Source organism: Ambystoma mexicanum, chromosome 3q (genome assembly GCF_040938575.1).
Source record: "Ambystoma mexicanum isolate Mex_15411 chromosome 3q, UKY_AmexF1_1, whole genome shotgun sequence".
Taxonomy (NCBI): domain Eukaryota; kingdom Metazoa; phylum Chordata; class Amphibia; order Caudata; family Ambystomatidae; genus Ambystoma; species Ambystoma mexicanum.
In genome coordinates this window covers 844,459,797-844,474,667 of record NC_090926.1, presented here as the reverse complement: position 1 = coordinate 844,474,667, position 14,871 = coordinate 844,459,797, and the positions used below count along the sequence as shown (strand labels likewise).

General features: G+C 45.9%; 1 protein-coding gene across 1 annotated transcript in view; it reads right to left on the bottom strand.

Annotated features, from left to right (window-relative positions):
* ANKFN1 (ankyrin repeat and fibronectin type III domain containing 1) overlaps nucleotides 1-13,545 on the bottom strand; it is a 1,946,563-nt gene extending 1,933,018 nt beyond the window's left edge. The window contains exon 1 of the mRNA XM_069654938.1: nucleotides 12,792-13,545. The gene's annotated coding sequence lies outside the window, so the exon portion shown is untranslated. The remainder of the gene's footprint in view (nucleotides 1-12,791) is intronic.
* Between the last annotated feature and the right edge of the window lie 1,326 nt (nucleotides 13,546-14,871).

Genomic DNA, 14,871 nt, shown 5'->3' with positions numbered 1-14,871 from the left:
CCGTCTGCAGAGCTGTGTGATGTTAATGGTCAGTCTGCAAGGGGGCGGGTCATTATTATTATTTTTTTATGTAAACATTGGGATTTTGACCGCATGCACTGGAAGCCCTCCAACAAATGCCTTCTGTTTCTTCTTTCGCATTTTGCAAATGTGAGTGGTTTCTTCACATCATCAGGTGTGTATATATATCTCCCATCCCTCTGTGGGATTTGGCCACCTCAGTCAGTGGGGCTATTATTTCCCCTAGCATATGTATGATGTTTGGAGGAGGCTATCATCTGTGTCTATTTTGGAGACATGTGTCTATACTCCATGGTGTGTAGTTATATGTGTTCCCAAACATTGTTCCTGTAAAGTAACTGGAGTCTGTTCTTGATTTGAGAACTCGCCTGCACCTTTCTCCCTGTCCCGCCCCTCTCCTTTTCTCTATATACCACTTCTACATGGTAACTTTGCACAACCTCAGTCTTTACACTACACTGGTGTCCTGAGTTGATAAACCTGGCGTTGTTTCATCTGATTGCCTTAACTCAGTCTTGAACCCGCTCCTGCTTTATCCCTCACCGCCTCTGACTCTCCAACTCTCCCTCCCATCGCTCTAGACCTAACACTCTTTCTCTCGCGCCCTCTCACACTTCTTTCCTTTCTCCCCATTACGCTTTCATTGTAGTTCCAACTACTGCTCTTCCTTTCTTCCGCTTTCCACACTCAATTGTTTTTCCATCTGTATTTCTTATGTTATCCTTCATGGTGGTCATGCAGTCCCCACTGTACTCTCATTTTCTGGATCCTGCTCTCTTTCCATTATGTTTCAACCCCCCCTCAACTCCCATATGCCTCTCCTGCCTCACTTCGCTGGCAGGTGTACTATGAGACAAATGCATATTTCATGGCAATTACATTGTTTTTCATCCTGTGAAGAAAAGCAATGTATGTATCATAATCTGGCTCTGCCTTATACATAATATGTGAAGAATGAGTTCCCCACTGCATAAAATCATTACAAATCCCAAATTAAAATAAAAGTCAATCGAAGCATCTTTCACAGTTATACAAAATTCCAAAGACTTCATAGCTCATCATACTAAGAGAAACTTAAAATTACATAAAATGAGTGTATATCTAATTAAATGAGTAAATATACAGACAAGCAAGTGAATAGCTCAGAGCAGTGCTAAAGCATACCTTATAAGTCAATACTGACAGCTGAAAAACAGGGTATAGTGGTATAGTCAGATCCCAACAATAAGTTAATTTGGTAGCAATAGTTTTCTGACCTGTAGCCACACTCTAAACAGGGCAAGTTGGGATGATATTGCATATGAGTTGAGACAGTAAACCCAAAAAGAGTCTCCAACAATACTCTTGTATCTGTGTACCAATCTTCCCAACAAGTTCATGTATAATGGGCCCAATTTGGGGCAAGAGGTAAGAACATGTCTGGCAGGTACCAGGGAGTCTGGTCTCTTACAAATACAGCAAGACCTGTCACGTAAAGCCAAACTCTGATGTGCACCCATAATGGCGAGGACCTGCAGTTGGTTAGTTTGCAACCTTAGCAGAAAATCCCTCACCACCGGGTGAGGGCAGAGTAATAAATAAGGCTGTGTTCTCCTCTATCTGTGAATTACATTGACCACAGCCTCGTACCCTTTCAACATTTCAAGATGGGAATAGTTTTCACACCAATCACATGATTTAATTTGCGCACACATTTTTTCAGGTGGGTAAATGGTTGCATTCTCTTTGCTGCATGGATCCAACCAATCTCTATAAAAAGTGATTAGTTGAGATTTTTGAAATTGTCTCTCCTCAAAACCTTCTCAGCATCTTAGTTGTTTCCCACTATTGCTAGCAGCTTATATTTCGGTGCGGTACAAGATTTTAAGTAGAAAACTCCCCGGGCACGCAAGGCCACGCCCCTCAAAGAGGTTAAACCTAGCTCGAGCCTCAGGTATTGCATAGGGCCGGACGGTCCCACACCTAGTACTGCTCGCCAATATTGGCCCTCTAAGATATTGAGCCAGTTTAGGCCCTGTATAGCCAGCACTTCTAGGCCATAGATTATAGCTGGGACAAAGCACTGTTGGTATAACTTTACAGTACCCGCCAGGCTATATCCTGCGTTCCCTCTTGCGAATTTGCAGGCCTGTAGTGTCAGTAATTTGGCTCGTCATTTTGTGTGTGCGATTATCCTGTTATAATTTGGGGATACATCAAACTCCAAGCCCAAGTAAGAATAGGAGTCAGCAAACTCTATCAGGCCGAGTCTAGATTCAATTCCCAGCTGGGTGGGACCCTTTCTGCTAATCAACATTATCTTTGTCTTCCTTAAATTGATAGCAAGACCCAGCTCGGAGGGGTACAGTGCGAGTTCCTCCTTGATTCCTGATAATGTTCCGTCGAACAGTAGCAGGTCATCTGCATACAGCATACCTACTTTTGAGGTAGTCCCCAACTTGGGAGGGCAGTTTACTTTAATCCCATACGTTGGAGTAAATCAGAGATGTAAAGGTTATATAGCATAGGTGCCGCCACACATCCCTGCTTTACTCCTGTGTTAATACTAATGGGTTTGGTCACTGCACCTTTGTTATTAAGTCTAACCTTAGCACTATTCTCACTGTGCAATGCTTTTAGAATCTGAATTAGCCAGCTGGGACAATTAAGGCTATTCAGCTTAGACCAAAGATTCTCTCTCATTACCTGGTCAAATGCGCTAGTGAAACCTACAAATACCATGTATAGAGTGTCTTCTTTGTTGCTGAATGTGGTATTTATCAGTGAGTCCAGCACTCTGATGTTATGAGTGGTGCTGGGTCCTGGTCTAAATCCAATCTGGGTGAGATGAAGAACTTGCTCTGCAACTACCAAGGTCTCCAGCTCTCTGAGTACCAGTGTTGCAAAAACCTTGCCCATGACGTCCAGCATGGACAAGAGACGGTAGTTGGTTACCTCCCTACGGTCTCCTTTCTTATGGACCGGGATTAACACTGATCTTTGTCATGTCGAAGGCACGGAGCAAGATCGGCAAACCTGGGAAAAGAGAGTCAGAAGAACCTGGTCCCAGTTATCTGGATCTTTTTTCAGGACAGAGTTTGCCAAACCATTCGGACCGGGTGCATTAGACCTCTTAGAATTTATAATAGCTTGTTCTACACTTTTAAAGTTCATAGGAAGTGGCCAGGGTTTTGCATATTCGGTATTATATTAAGAGAGGGCCTTAGGATTATAAAACTTAATCTTGACATATTGTACCCACTGATCAGACGAGATTGGATTTATCATTTTCTGAGACACATCACCACCTGTCCCAGTGAGAGTTTGCCAGATTTTACGTGTGTCTCTACTGCTAAGGATCTGGATGAATTTTTCCCATTGCCCTCTTTGTTGTGATTTTCGGTAATGATAAAGCCAGATGTGGTACTGTCGTTTGAAAAGCTTTATGCGAGCAGTTATCCCATAAGAGTTACCCAAGAGATAGCCTTCCCCTCTACAAGCCCTAAGTTCATGTCTCAGTTGGCATTTACGGTCCCGGATGTGTATGTCAAATACCTGTCTACCCTTGCTCCCCCATTTGATTGTGGGAGCTGTTTCCCCCATGGCAAGCATCAGAGACAATCCCCGAATCCAATCTTCAATGGCCTCAGGGTGTTTGCCCCAGAGAAGCTGCTTTATGCTACAGCTCTTAGGGAAAGCAAGTAGGTTCACCCTCTCGATGGTCTTTTCAGACCCGTGGATCCTGTTCCCCGCCTGATTGACACGGAACCAGTCATAACTAATACGACCAAAGCATGGTCGCTGTAGGTATTAGGTACCATTTATAACCCCAGGACGTGTTCCAATAGGGAATCAGAGGTAGCCATATAATCTAAAGTGGCCCAAGTCATCTGTCCAGGGTGTCCAGGGTGATCACCCTCTGTGCGCCCATTTAGAACCGTGCAAGACCACTCCTTATGCAGATCTAGCCACAACTTCCCCTTTCTGTTGGATTTTTTGTGTGGAATGCTGCAATGCTGCAATAATCTAAGACATGTTGGTAGCCCCCACATCACTGGTCGAAGTGAGCGGGAGCGGTGCTCCTCTACTTTTTTAAATGACCTTTTACAGGTCCTATACCTTTATTTTAAAAAGAAACCATTCCGGAATGGTTTCGTTTTTAAAATAAAAGTGTAGGAAGAAGTTGAAACTTGCACTTTCAGTGCACTGCACTGAACGTTCCCTTAAACAGCAGGTGCAAGTGTTTGGAGGTATGATTTGTGTGTGGGAGGGAACCTCGTGATGGGGTTTTGTGGGGAGTGGGTGCAGGCCAGCAGGGAACATCGTTCCACTACTTCTTTTCGCACACTTCGAACACTGCCCCTCATCCACCTTCCTCAACCACATTTGCATTCCAATCACCACCGACAATGACCGCTTGATCATGAGAAGAACCCTGCCAGGTAGTGTATATGATATCCAGTTGGTCAATGATTAGCTCTGTAAAGGCTTCCCCAGGTGGATCGTATACAAAACCCCTTAAGTGCCAAGGGTGAGGTATCTCATTCTTGGGATTACCTCCCTGTTGCCAAGGACGAGATACCTCGTCCTTGGTACTTAAGGGGTTAATGAAACAGAAAACGTTAGAAGGCATTGAATGGAAAATACCAAAATCAACAAAAAAGGCCTTGGCACTGGGGGGAAAACCCATGGCAGTTAAAAGGTTAAAATGTCCTGTCAGTTACTGAGTCCCCCAGGAGGAGATACTTGCACTGCCAATATACTGCCCCCAGGTGCTGCTTGGTGAACTAATCTTGGGTTTAGTGAGGATCTAGCACCAATCAGTAAAGCACCACTCGGGCGACCCCATTCCCTCCTAGTGGCTGCAACCTGAAAGGTGGTAAATCCATCATCAAACGTGCACCACGTCTCCTGCAGCATAAACACATCCTGTATCGACAGTAATTCTAGAAAAGTGGCGCCAGTTAACCAGTGACTAAAACCTCTGGTATTCCAACTGGATACCGTCCAATTTCACTCTGAAACAGTTTTCAATGCAATCATAGCCTTCCAACCATTCCCACCTCTGAGCATCACTACAGGTCGTCTTGGATTTTACAAGCGGCGGTTTTGGGATAGCAACTTTTTGTTCTGCTACCTGGGCACAGTTACATTTAGCACAACCACCTTTGGCCACTTCCTCCACAGTTGGTTAATCCAACACATAGCCAGATGTTCTATTGAGTCTTTATGCAGTCTAATAAGGGATATAGTTTCAGGAAAATGCAATGCAGCTTAGTAGCAAAAGACCCAGCAGTGCGAAAGGGTTCAACATAGTCAAAATCATTGGAGTTTAGGATTCTGAGGGAAGGTATTTTGTTAAGCAAGGCCAGCAGCGAAGGTCGATTTGATCGGCAGGTGCCTTTCGATCCCTGCACTGGTAAAATAGTTAAGGATTTTGGGTCGAGACTTGCGGTCGGAGGGCTCTTTGGCTGAGGTGTAGTTACGCCGGGAGCAGCATTTAGGGAAAGGCGAATAGCGGGAATGATAGGCTGCACCCCCAACCTCATCTCAGAATCTGAGATAGATCTATTTATATCCGGTACAGGAGGAGTGGAAGTCTGAGGCTCCTCCTCAATCAGCCAGCTGGTAAGAGTACCTACTGACTGATTTGATCACCTTTTTCTCCGTGCTGCACGATTTATCTGTTGTTTTTTACATATTGGAACTGCTGGGCCGCAGTGTGGAATTCAGAGGATGCTCTGGTCCCGGTGGGTTATTATCCAGAGAAGGTAAGTCAGAGGGTATATGTACTACCTTCCTCTGTGTGTCCTGGCGTTTGGAAAGCCTTGCCTGTCCTTTCCCTGTGTTTGCCCTAACTGGTAGAGCAGTCATCACTGTTTTAGGGATTTCCAAGGAAACAGGGATCATGAGTACAGATACTTCATGACTGGGCAGTGGTAGTTTGTTAACATTTTCTGTCAAAGAGTCCAATTTTGACTTCAGTATTGACTTTTCGACATAAATCAAGTGGCTGTGTAATGCTGCAATAGCTGTTCCTTGCAGTTTCAAATCTTCATGAATAGTGCCACTTACCTTTAGCAGAATTTTTACAGCAAAGTTCAATATTCCATTATTTTGGGTGGTACTCGATGTATCATGAGTACTGAAGTCTGCCTGGAACGAATCACTGATGGGCACTACAGAATCCGGCAAGAGATTAGGGCTTGCCGAAATTCTGGTGTCCCCCAATGAAGCAGCCACAGGTGTACACCCTAGATCAATTTTGGATGCATCTAGTGCCGGTGGCTGCAAGGTTTTAGTTTGGCGCACCTGTTCAGTGATGCGAGTAAGGGTTGATGGCTCCGTAGTTGCATTAGTCTCCTGTTACCCGAGGTTTGACGAGGCGGGATGGGCTTTACCAGGCGGTACTTCTTTCCCCCCTCTACCTGCAAGAGCTGAAGATTGGTCCTGTAAGGCATAGCACAGTTGTAGAAGGGAATCATTGTTGAGGTCCAGTGGGCACTAACTAGTGTTTACCTCCAGATTATGCCCAGTCAATTCCACCGGTTGTGAGCTCGTATCTTGGCACACAGATTTAGCCCTAAAGAATGCATAAATGGGGCCTGTGGAAAGAGTCTTCACCCCCATAGAACTCGCCCCCTTTCTAGCACCAGCATCCTTGTTAGAGATGGCTCCACAGGTGTTGTACGCAATTTAGCTGATCGGAGCCCATATGGTTTTTTTCCATGGATCACCACTTTTCCACGGTTTCTAGCTTTCCCCGGCGTCAGGGTAGAGTAGACACAGGTACCAGATAGTATCAAGAGCACTGCAGACGCCTCTCAACTAAGTTTGTGCACAATGTTCAGATGCAAAACAGGTGGGGAGTTCAAAGGCTTTCAGCCCACAGTCACTCTCAACAGCTGTATCAATTGGCAGACCAGATAAGTGAAGTTCCTGAATGTCCTTTGGACCAAAGACTGACAGCAAAGATTGCACAAAACAGAGCGACTTACCTCCAGAAGATACTGTCCATGGGATGCAGCGAGAGTGCGTGAGGTCAAGGTAGGAGGTAATGTCCACTGCGTCCACTGGACACCCACCAAACACTTTGCGCACTCTGCATCGCTCCGCTCACCAACTGATCCTTTGAAGCTGCGGGCAGAGTGGCAAGTAAAAAAAGACTGCCATTTGCACAGTCTCCATGTTCGTCTCTGCATTACTGCTGAGCTTCAATCCTAAAATTCAATCAGCATACAGCACTGCGTTGCTCTGCTCGCCAGCTGATCCTTTGAAGCTGCGGGTGGAGTGGAAATTAAAGAAAGATTGCTGTTTGCACAGTCTCCACGTTCGTCTCTGCGTTACTCCTGAGCTTCAATCCTAAACTTCAATCAGGTAAATAAAACAGACTATTCTGAATAGAATCAGCCTGTTTGTTGTCCTACATTTTGCAGTGGAATTTTCATGTTGGCAGGCATTAATTAAGGGATATTTTGCCATAAAAAGAATCAAAATGTTATTATATACTTCCTCCATCCCATCTGGCATAAGTGTTCAGACTATCTACTATCGCTGGCAGTAGCTGAAATTAGTTGCATAAAAGCCTGACTTGGAATCCAGAGTGAAGCAAGTCTGTTAAGAACGGCTTCCGGCACTAAATGCCAGGGAATTCCAGTCCCCACTAGCAGCAAGGCTTGTATCACCTGCTACATCCTGAATTTCTTGTAAGCTTCCTGAAAAATGGTGTGGGGACAGGACACTGGGTATCAGCTGAAATGTGCAGTCTTCAAAACATGGCTGCACTGATGGATGGTGTGTACAATCAGTGGTGCATGCACCGGCATGTGTTGTGCCTTCACATGAAGGTAGGAGGTCAATGCAGGAGGAACAGCCCACCCACCTCAAAACCTCGAGGAATTGAAATGGTGGTGGAGTGGAAGCAAGGTCAGGAGGAGGTCAAATGGGACTGGGTTCACAGGCACAATGGACTTACTAAAGACTCAGCTATCGATCTAAAGGGTGCTAATGATAATTTAAACCACTGTTACCCTTGCTGGGCTTGATAACTTCCTTGTTTAACTTGAACTAATCACCATTAGCATTGTGGTGCATTGCTTGGAACCCCTCCCTGGGTGCTTAGCATCCCTATCTTTTACAATTGATGTGATTATTGTTAAGAGGGATTTCTGAACTCTGACCTGGAGAGGCAGAGGTTCAGAAGGTCAACCTAGTTTCTTGGAACAGGGTAACCTCTGGACATGCCAGACCAATCAGGGTAGCTATGGCTGGCGGTCAAGACTAAGTCTCAAGAGGGGTGAGGGTGACTGAAAGAACTCAATGAGCACACAAAGCAAGGACACTTACAAATTACTCCAGACAGGTGTTATATTAAAAATATATACTATAAAGGGGGAAACCCAATTTTTACTACATTGGTAGTAGCTCTACCTTTTATCGGGGAAACAACGATGTTGAACATAGGAGGTAGTTAGCTCTTATCAACAACTTACAGTCAACATTCATTAAATATGCGCTGTAATGATCTTCAATCATTTTTTTAATAATCAATTTCTATGAAAAAACACACCATGTGGCCTAAACAATATAGGCAAAACAATTCAGAAAGTAAAAACCTGAATTATAGAACATAGAAGCTGCATCAGAAATAAAACCTTAATGGCACCTATGGTCAACCATTATTTAGAACACAATCACTTAAGTGAAGATCTGAAATGGACCGTTCTACTAACTATCACAGGAATGCATCCCATCAAAAAGAAAAAAAATATTACTAGAAAAAGAGCAAAGACTCATTTTCCAGACTCAAAGTGACAAAAATAGGGTTCAACGCAGCAATAGAATGTCATAAAATGTAAATGGATCACTCTGCCTACCTGAACATCTATCAGCAAATTATACCCACCCAGTAGGTATACACTGTATGGACTCAACCTATTAATTAAGGCCCATACTATCAGTTCTACCTGTATTTCGCCTATTAGCCTCCTCTAGAATTAATCTCTAAAAATAGATCCACCAAGAAGTCCTATAAGATACACACAGGAATAATAATTAACACTAGCAGAGAGATATGAATCTACTTGGGCTTTCTTAATCAACATGGCCCCTCCATCGCAGCCGCATGTTTAAATTAAATCACTATTTTTGAAGTTGTGATGAAAATAATTAACATCTATGACTAGAAGAAAGCCTCTTTGATGTCAGTACCCCCTTAATCATCTCTTCTTAGACACACAGTCGACATCGCGTTTGGCAACAGCGATTAGAATAGACAACATTAATAGACACTGAAAAAGGACTCAGGATCCTACATAACACTCCCCACTCAAGATAGCGACCGTTACCTACACTGAAACCGTGTCTTGAGGTTCGTACGACCGGAGCGAGTAGAGTTGAACGCCCAGAGATAAATGGAATAAGGTAAAAAAAACACCCCCTCTGGAATTCAGAACTCTTAATAATAATACTCTCCGTCCTCTACAACTTATCCAGAACAGCACTGTGGAGACCTCCTTTTTTTATAACAACCAAACAGGGTTTAGAGCAGGACCTGCGACAGAGTCAGTAGCAGCGGCAGTTGTGGACAATATCATGAGAGTTATGGAGATGAAACCAGAGCCCTCATCCTTCTCAATCTTTCAGAAGCTTTCATTAACTCTGGGTCATCTTTCATTGCACACTTTCCTTCTCTGCCCACATCTCTGATGTCTCTAAAAAATCTAACTTCCTACTGCACCTCCTCAGGGGTACTCTGCCTTTCCTCTCCTTCCCTCAGAAGCTCACTGTCTCCAGAGCCATGGTTCTCTCTATGTTGGATTATTGTAACAGCCTCTTTCTAAATCTACCTGCCTCTACTCTCTGCCCTTTACAACTCATCCAGAACAGGACAGCGAGACTTGTCCTTGGCCTCAAACGCTGGGATCATATCTCTCCAGCCCTGAAATTTCTCCACTGGCTCACAGTTGACGCAAGGATTAAATTCAAAACCCTCTGCATTATCCGCAAGGCTTTCTGGGGCCAGGATCCAAAATACCTTCAGCTCTCCCTCCATAAATACCTCCCCTCTCGAGTTCTTCACTCCTCTACCTCTAACTCCCTCAGGGCCTGTTGTTTTTCCAAGAAATGAGCTGGGGGTTGATCTCTGTCTTCAGCTCGGGCCTCCGTCTGGAACAGCCTCCCTGCCACTCTGAAGCTTGAGGAGAACCATCTCTGCTTCCAGAAGCACCTCAAGACCGTCCTCTTTGCTTCTGCCTTCCCCTGTCCTCTCCCCTGCTGATCTTTTTCACTCTCTGCATCGTGCACCTGGCCTACCCTCTGTCTTCTGCGCCCTCATACCTGCTCAGCCTGCCACCCACCCGTACTGCCTCCAGGCAATCCCTGCACTGGGGTCTGCTTCTGTAACCATACAGATCCCTGATCCCTTTTTTTTGCACTTATCTGACATACCCTGTCAGCTGCCTCAACCCAGCAATTGCCACTTGCAGGCTGCACTACCACTGTTTTGTTGCCTTTTTTATTTATTTATTTTATTTTTCTGTTTTTCCTTTGCCCCACACTCTCCACTTCTCCCACTTCCATGCACTTTTCCCCTTTCCCTCTCCCATGCACTTGCGCGTTCTCAATGTCACTGGGCCTAGTAAGATTGTTGTTTTTGTGTTCTGCCATGTTCCCCTCCCTTGCCTTGTTACGCTCTGAAATATTTGTGTATGAGTGCGATATAAATAAAATATCGTATCATATCATAACTTTAACAAGTCCACTGTACTAGGCCACCTTTTCCACCTGGGTATCAGAAAACAGGGACTGTCTAAATGACATAATTTAAGCTAGTAATCACCATTTCCTTTCGCAGTTCCTCCTGATGTTCATCACCTGTGGGGTGCCACAGGGACAACCTCTCAGTCTAATCTTTTTAAACGTATACATGAGAGCCCTTGCTGATCTTATCGACACCTGTCGCATGACTTTCTACATGTAAGCCAATGGCACTCTGGTCATCACCCATTAAGCACATTGCAAGACCCAAGGTGAGGGCCTGGATGAAACAGAACAGGATGAATGTCAACACCCTGCAGACTGGTACTCTGCATCCGTCCACTACTGGTAATCCCCTAAAGACAGATGTTCACCCAATTAGTGGCATACTGCCGTTTGTCAATTACCAACGTGTGCAACTTGGATGTATTTGTGGACACTAAGCTGCCCATTCGAGACTGAGCCTGACAGGTGAATAACTCGTGTTGTTTCCTTTAGAGCCCGCAAGTCTTAGAGCCCGCAAGTCTGATCAGCGACAAGTTCACTTGCTTAAAAAAAACCCAGGAGAAGAGGCAATTGACTAGTTCGCAATCCCAATCCGAGAGGACAAGACATCGAAATTACTCAACGGACGGTGAGGAACTCGAAACAAGCAGCAGTGATTGGGCGAGATATCCAAAAGGTCCGCTTCCCCAACTAAAGACAGTGTTCGATCATGATATATCAGAAGTGAAAAAGTCGGCCCAGAATACCTTTGAATACGGATCCTTTGTAAGTTTATGGATGACTTTTCCTTTCCTCAAACGATTTACACTATGAAGGCTTTCAGATCAACGGGACTACCTGGTGCTACCCAAGTGCACCCTTCACTCATTGCACCTTGTCCAAAATGCTACAGCAAAGACCTCAAAGAAATCAGGCCTTCAGGATGGCATCTCTCCTGAGGACCCCTGCCTGCACTGGTCACCTGCTTCATCCACACATGAATTTAAATCCCTGTGCCTGGTCCACCCTCTCCTCTCATCAAGGGCCCGAATTGATGCAGGATATCCCATCTAGACCGCGATGGTCTTCCACCCCACTGCAGCTGGGAACACAGTGTCGCACTCTCGAGGTGGCGAGGATGCTCGTGTTGTGCGCACGCTGCTCTATTAATAGCACTATTTCTTGTAACATGCGACTTCTCAAGGCTCACCTCTTGCCCCAATTTACATTGAAAGCAGACCCGTTTCCAAACTAACGACCACGGCCAATGTTAGTGCATGACTCCGTGCCTCCTCTAGCAAGGCACCTCTTTGAGGAGAAAGAGTGCGTTTCAAAACGGCATATAACCTACCGTATTTACATTCAATAAACGTATCCATCTCAAGTCCTGCGGTTACCAATGTCCCTTTGTCTTGCAGAGTTAAGCATCTCCAGCGCTATGAGTCTCTGAGGTGATTAAAACAAGCACATGACAAAACATGTTGCTGTAAGCAAAGCATTGCAGAAAGCACTGCACTGCCAGAGGGACGAAGCAACGGGCAGATTCTGCCTACAGCGATAGGCGCGCGCGCGCACGCACACACACACACCAACATACGCACGTGTGCCGTGGTTCACTGGCACAAATGCCATAGCAGTGCATATAATTTACACAAACATACGCGTCATTTGAGATTATCAGTTGTCATGTGTGGGTTATTCAACACCAGATGAGTTACTCTATCACAGTGTGTCAACGCTTGCCTCTGTTGCGTCGCTGTGTAATCAGAGCGCCCAAGTTCATCAAATTCCAAGGATATGCTATGGAGCACCCGCTCGGAACCGAACATACACACGCATTTCCCTATTTCAAGGATGTCGCCTTTTTCAGTAACCAATAGTAACTTGTACGGCGTGCGGGGTGAATACCATGAATGGTTAAAGAAAGACCACACACCTCGAACACTCTAATGCGCGCATTAGCAGCTGGCATGTTCATTAAAGATAAAAAGCACAGGGCAACAACATCGCAAGGTAAACGGTCCTCGAAGAATGTAAACACCACTTACCAGGGTGCAGCGCACCGCGGCGAAAGGCAGCAAGTTGATGGTAATGGTCCAATGCCTTCATTCAAGAATTCCCACGGACTTTTCCTCTTCTTCTGCGTTTAGCCTCGGGGCAAACAAAACCCGCTTCGTCTCTTTGTGTGAATACAAATGCAAACACGGAAATAACAGTGGGCGCAGGTGCTCGTGTCTGCTGCTTTTAGCGGAGACTTGAGGTCAGCGCACTGGCAGAAGCGTCATTTTGTTATTTACGTGACTCGGAACTTGCAATATCTGTGGGTCACGGGGTTCGCTTACACGCACGGCAGCCGGTGTCTTCCCTGTTCAGAGTTGCTCGCGCCTTGAAACACTTGTGCATAGATAGGCGCGTTACAAATGCCATATCATATCATATCATATCTGTTGTTTCCCGCTCTGAGAATCGATTATCGCAGGCATGATTCCCTCTGAGAGTAAACACACCTATAATTGTGGCCAAATGCCACTTTGTCTTGACACAGACCCTTAATGCAGCCGTCCTAAACGAATTAGCTTCCTGGTGAATCAATAGCAGAAACTATCCCCGCAGACCCGCGCGGTGTCCAGGAAGGCGCGCGCGCGGTGGCCGCTCTGCGCTTCTCGCCGAGCCCTCCCCGCGCTGCTGCCTCCTGCAAACCTAGCAACGCAGACAGCAACGCCACGCGCGGCGCTGGGGTGCCCGCAGGATCATCCCCGCGCTCGCTGCTGCACGTGCAGACCACCTCCCCGCGGCTGCAGGCCCGGGAGGAGGGCGCAGGGAGCGCAAGTGCAGTGCGCTTGTGCAGCGCGCAGGCGAGGAGCGAAAACAGGTGGGGTGGCGGGGGGGGGGGTTCGGTGGAGCGAGAGACCAGCGCGGCAGAGGTGGTGGCCTCTGCCCTCTGGGATAATGAATGCCTTTTAAGACAGTGCTTGTTCCCCTCGCTTTCTTCTTATCAGTTTAACGTGAGCAAGCACACGACGATCACTGCCTCGTGAAAATCCGGAAATATGAAATAGCATTCAAGCTGTATCACGAATTAAAAAAAAAAATACGGACCCCAGCGCATATCTAAGTTCACGCCCCAGTGAAGCGGCGCATACAGCCTATAACTAATGACTGCGAGTCTGGATGAGCCCTGCAAATCGTTCTCCTGATTACGGTAAAATCGTGCGGAATGAAGTCGGTCATTATGCACCTAGCAACAATGTCGATGAGGACTGGGCTATCATGCACCAGCATGTCCATAGCTGCCTTGAACTGGAGAGTTTGTGCCTGTGCATGAAGACATTGGAATGATAGAATACCTGACTCCGGCTCCTTCTGTAGACAGGGTAACATGCCCCGGTGGAAACAGCTGCCACTTGATTGTGATTGCTAAACGTTGCCAGGCAGCACCTCTCCATTTGTGATGCCTGCAGAAGTATACAGGAACATACCTGCATGCTTAGGCGGGGCATTTGGGATTTGCCAGAGGGGTACAATATGCACATACAAGCCATGCATAAAACATTCATGCAACTTTTATGCACCTGGTAATGTTATTCCATTCTACGGTTAAGTATAGAAAGAACACACAGGAACACATTTTGCTTTGGTGCGTGAAGTAAACAGAGGCAGGCGTAAAAGCCTTGCGTAATTTATTAACGTATTCCATGCACATCCTGTCCCATTTTGCTCATTTTGTATGGCATACAGCTCATGCTTCCAACGCTCCCTCCCACTCTGTCATACAAATATTCCAGCATTCGCACCAGTAGCACATCCTTGACATCCGTGTGGAGTCACGTGGCGTTTAGCACCAGCTGCACAGGGCTTCATTGCAAACTCCTCGTGCCATGCGAACATGGCTATGCACGGAGAGCTGCAAAAGGGAAGGGCACACGACACTGTACCCACTGGTACTCCGTCGTTTGTCATCCCGTTTTGCACTTCTACATGCAAAAAATTAAAATTTGGCAGCAGGGGCCTGGCTCCCCAGAAGTGCAAACGTACCAGGTCCCCACCGCCAAATACCACACAGCAACAAAATGAGCTCCACAGAAAATACATGTGTACAGGTAGATAACCATGTTTGTGCAAATAGTC